Source organism: Schistocerca americana, unplaced genomic scaffold, assembly GCF_021461395.2.
Source record: "Schistocerca americana isolate TAMUIC-IGC-003095 unplaced genomic scaffold, iqSchAmer2.1 HiC_scaffold_471, whole genome shotgun sequence".
NCBI lineage: Eukaryota > Metazoa > Arthropoda > Insecta > Orthoptera > Acrididae > Schistocerca > Schistocerca americana.
The window spans coordinates 96,431-101,430 of NW_025726205.1; the positions used below are offsets into that span (position 1 = coordinate 96,431).

General features: G+C 53.2%; 1 non-coding gene across 1 annotated transcript in view; it reads right to left on the reverse strand.

The window, feature by feature from the left end:
* LOC124584375 overlaps positions 1-882 on the reverse strand; it is a 1,910-nt gene extending 1,028 nt beyond the window's left edge. Inside the window, exon 1 of the ribosomal RNA XR_006974716.1 lies at positions 1-882. This exon is cut by the window's left edge and continues 1,028 nt beyond it. This is a non-coding gene — a ribosomal RNA (small subunit ribosomal RNA).
* Positions 883-5,000: the final 4,118 nt, after the last annotated feature.

The following is a 5,000-nucleotide window of genomic DNA, read 5'->3' on the forward strand; positions in this document are numbered from 1 at the left end:
GCGGGCTTGCCTGCTTTAAGCACTCTAATTTGTTCAAAGTAAACGTGCCGGCCCACCGAGACACTCACTCAAGAGCACCCTGGTAGGATTGCAACGGGGTCCGCCTCGGGACGCACGAGCACGCACGAGGCGCGTCGCACGCCTTCAGCTCGCCCCACCGGCAGGACGTCCCACGATACATGCCAGTTAAACACCGACGGGCGGTGAACCAACAGCGTGGGACACAAATCCAACTACGAGCTTTTTAACCGCAACAACTTTAATATACGCTATTGGAGCTGGAATTACCGCGGCTGCTGGCACCAGACTTGCCCTCCAATAGATACTCGTTAAAGGATTTAAAGTGTACTCATTCCGATTACGGGGCCTCGGATGAGTCCCGTATCGTTATTTTTCGTCACTACCTCCCCGTGCCGGGAGTGGGTAATTTGCGCGCCTGCTGCCTTCCTTGGATGTGGTAGCCGTTTCTCAGGCTCCCTCTCCGGAATCGAACCCTGATTCCCCGTTACCCGTTACAACCATGGTAGGCGCAGAACCTACCATCGACAGTTGATAAGGCAGACATTTGAAAGATGCGTCGCCGGTACGAGGACCGTGCGATCAGCCCAAAGTTATTCAGAGTCACCAAGGCAAACGGACCGGACGAGCCGACCGATTGGTTTTGATCTAATAAAAGCGTCCCTTCCATCTCTGGTCGGGACTCTGTTTGCATGTATTAGCTCTAGAATTACCACAGTTATCCAAGTAACGTGGGTACGATCTAAGGAACCATAACTGATTTAATGAGCCATTCGCGGTTTCACCTTAATGCGGCTTGTACTGAGACATGCATGGCTTAATCTTTGAGACAAGCATATGACTACTGGCAGGATCAACCAGGGAGCTGCGTCAACTAGAGCTGAGCAGCCGGCCGCCCGGGAGTGTGTCCCGGGGGCCCGCGCGAACACGCAAGCGTCCGCTCAATTATTCTGCAAACAGGAGGAGGCTGAGCTCCCCTGCACAATACACCTCGAAACCCTCTCAGGTCCCGGCGGCGCGCAGCGCCGTCCTAAGTACTTGGTCGGGTTCGAGAGAGGCGCAATCGCCCGGAGTTTGGCGAGTAGACGCTTTAGGTGCGACCACCCGTGCTCCCAACTGAGCTTGCCGCTGCCGACAGAGGCCCGGGAGCGTGCTGTCGTGGCATTGCCGGCGGGAGACAACACGCGCCACCTACGGTGGCCGGCAGCTCCAACGCCAGCGCCACAGAAGGACAAAAGCCCCACTTGGGTGCCGAAGCGAACTCTCCCAGCACAGCGCACGCGCCAACACGTCCGCACAGCTGCGATACAATCCACCTGCGAGAACCGCAGAGGCGACCGAGCAGCAGACGGCGTCGCGGCGCCGAGCGCCGGGCGGCGGCGCATCCTCAGCGCACACAGTCCTCAATCGGACCAGCACACTGCAGATGTCCACCGCGCTTCGCACCGGGCCCGCGAGGACCTACTTTGGCCGCACGGCGCCGCGTGCAGGGTGCGCCGGCGCGCAGCTGCGCCGCCTGCCGCCTCCGTCGGCCGGCGCGCCTGCCACTGGCCGCCCCCACCAGCCGGCTGTAGCGCGTGCGCCCACGCACCGCGCGGCCAGCACGCCGGAAGGCCCCCCCTCACCGGCCGGGGACGGTCCCACCCAGCCACCGCCGCGTATCGCTTCACACCCACATGCCATTCACGTTCGTGGGCATGGTGGGTATCGCTGAAACAACCGGTTGGTAGCTCAACCGATCGTCGCCATCACTGATTCACCTCTAGCGAGAACAACCGCACCACAACGGTTTACCAGTTCTTCATTTGCGTAACGTCACCAGCAAACGTAGACGTCCATCGCCATTTGCAAATTCAACGATTGTTGCATGCCTGTGTCAGGTGTCACGACACACTATGTCTGCCCACATACACGCAACAACATGTGCACGCTTCGCGAACACGTGGAAGGTGGCCCCCGTACGTATGCGATGTCCATTGCGCGAACGACTGTCAACCGGCCTCTGTCGCATGTCGCAGATGTGGAACGCAGTGCACCATGCTATCACGGTGTGTGAGAAGAGACGACTACGTCTGACAACACGCGCCACTACATCAACAGACGGCTCATGCTGATCGCCATCCACGGCATACCATACTGCAATCCAGCTCTTATAGGGAGACGACACGTAGCTGAGTGCACAATATTTGGACCGTATGGTTCGCCGTTGTTGGCGCAGTCGTGGTACGGTCACACATGTACCACGATGTATCATTCAGTACATGAGGACCAATGTGCGGTACAGTGTGTGATTTGGACGTACAACATCAGCGGACAGTTGCCACAAGCCGTACCACAACGTAGGCTGTGCTTCGCCATGCGAATGCCAATGAACAACTGCGAAGGGCATTGAGCATGTACGTCCTGCCGCCATCCGCATTACAGTGTATAGCTGCAAGGTGTTTAACATGAAGCGATACTCTGGGGACCGGGCAGTGCGAGTAGCAAACTATATTGCGGGGGTTGCAGTTAGGCAACACTACACTAATTTAACGCGTCGTATGACAATTACAGAGCAGGTTAAGGCCCAACGTGTGTTGGGTTAAGGCCCAACGTGTGTTGGGTTAAGGCCCAACGTGTGTTGGGTTAAGGCCCAACGTGTGTTGGGTTAAGGCCCAACGTGTGTTGGGTTAAGGCCCAACGTGTGTTGGGTTAAGGCCCAACGTGTGTTGGGTTAAGGCCCAACGTGTGTTGGGTTAAGGCCCAACGTGTGTTGGGTTAAGGCCCAACGTGTGTTGGGTTAAGGCCCAACGTGTGTTGGGTTAAGGCCCAACGTGTGTTGGGTTAAGGCCCAACGTGTGTTGGGTTAAGGCCCAACGTGTGTTGGGTTAAGGCCCAACGTGTGTTGGGTTAAGGCCCAACGTGTGTTGGGTTAAGGCCCAACGTGTGTTGGGTTAAGGCCCAACGTGTGTTGGGTTAAGGCCCAACGTGTGTTGGGTTAAGGCCCAACGTGTGTTGGGTTAAGGCCCAACGTGTGTTGGGTTAAGGCCCAACGTGTGTTGGGTTAAGGCCCAACGTGTGTTGGGTTAAGGCCCAACGTGTGTTGGGTTAAGGCGCAACATAGGTTAGGTTAAGGCGCAACATAGGTTAGGTTAAGGCGCAACATAGGTTAGGTTAAGGCGCAACATAGGTTAGGTTAAGGCGCAACATAGGTTAGGTTAAGGCGCAACATAGGTTAGGTTAAGGCGCAACATAGGTTAGGTTACGGCGCAACATAGGTTAGGTTAAGGCGCAACATAGGTTAGGTTAAGGCGCAACATAGGTTAGGTTACGGCGCAACATAGGTTAGGTTAAGGCGCAACATAGGTTAGGTTAAGGCGCAACATAGGTTAGGTTAAGGCGCAACATAGGTTAGGTTAAGGCGCAACATAGGTTAGGTTAAGGCGCAACATAGGTTAGGTTAAGGCGCAACATAGGTTAGGTTAAGGCGCAACATAGGTTAGGTTACGGCGCAACATAGGTTAGGTTAAGGCGCAACATAGGTTAGGTTAAGGCGCAACATAGGTTAGGTTAAGGCGCAACATAGGTTAGGTTAAGGCGCAACATAGGTTAGGTTAAGGCGCAACATAGGTTAGGTTATGGCGCAACATAGGTTAGGTTACGGCGCAACATAGGTTAGGTTACGGCGCAACATAGGTTAGGTTAAGGCGCAACATAGGTTAGGTTAAGGCGCAACATAGGTTAGGTTAAGGCGCAACATAGGTTAGGTTAAGGCGCAACATGGGTTAGGTTAAGGCGCAACATGGGTTAGGTTAAGGCGCAACATGGGATAGGTTAAGGCGCAACATGGGTTAGGTTAAGGCGCAACATGGGTTAGGTTAAGGCGCAACATGGGTTAGGTTAAGGCGCAACATGGGTTAGGTTAAGGCGCAACATGGGTTAGGTTAAGGCGCAACATGGGTTAGGTTAAGGCGCAACATGGGTTAGGTTAAGGCGCAACATGGGTTAGGTTAAGGCGCAACATGGGTTAGGTTAAGGCGCAACATGGGTTAGGTTAAGGCGCAACATGGGTTAGGTTAAGGCGCAACATGGGTTAGGTTAAGGTACAATATGGGTTAGGTTAAGGTACAATATGGGTTAGGTTAAGGTACAATATGGGTTAGGTTAAGGTACAATATGGGTTAGGTTAAGGTACAATATGGGTTAGGTTAAGGTACAATATGGGTTAGGTTAAGGTACAATATGGGTTAGGTTAAGGTACAATATGGGTTAGGTTAAGGTACAATATGGGTTAGGTTAAGGTACAATACGGGTTAGGTTAAGGTACAATACGGGTTAGGTTAAGGTACAATACGGGTTAGGTTAAGGTACAATACGGGTTAGGTTAAGGTACAATACGGGTTAGGTTAAGGTACAATACGGGTTAGGTTAAGGTACAATACGGGTTAGGTTAAGGCACTTGGGGGGGGGGGGGCCCGGTTTGTTGATTGTGATTATCGTAAGTAAATGACTGCGGCATCATCTGATTTGCCACGTCAGGGTGCACCTTTGGCTCATAACAGGCGGCGCTCTGATTCCATGCTTGTGGCAGACCTGTGTCTTTCATTCCTGCCATTGTTTGTGTGGTGTGACAGGAGGCAGTATTGTGATGTTGGGTGCACCCCTGTCTGGGACATGTGTGGGTGTTGGTGGCTTAGCTGAGCAATGGTGGTTGTCGGAAGGGTGGGATATTCTGTTTTCCGAGTGGACCTCCCGGTCTGGTTATGATAGTGTGGATTGTCTAATGTGGCAGAGAGGATGCACTGGGTGTTGTTCCATGCTGGTGCTTACATATTGTCTGTGTGCCTGTTACAGGCAGAGAGTAGTGCGTGATAAGAGTGTCTGGCTGACGTGTGATTGTGAGCAGAGTCTTTCAGCATGTATACGGACAGGTCTATACATTATCTGTATTCTGATGGCTCTATCTATTACTAATCAGCGCCGTGTATACGTTTAATCCGGTT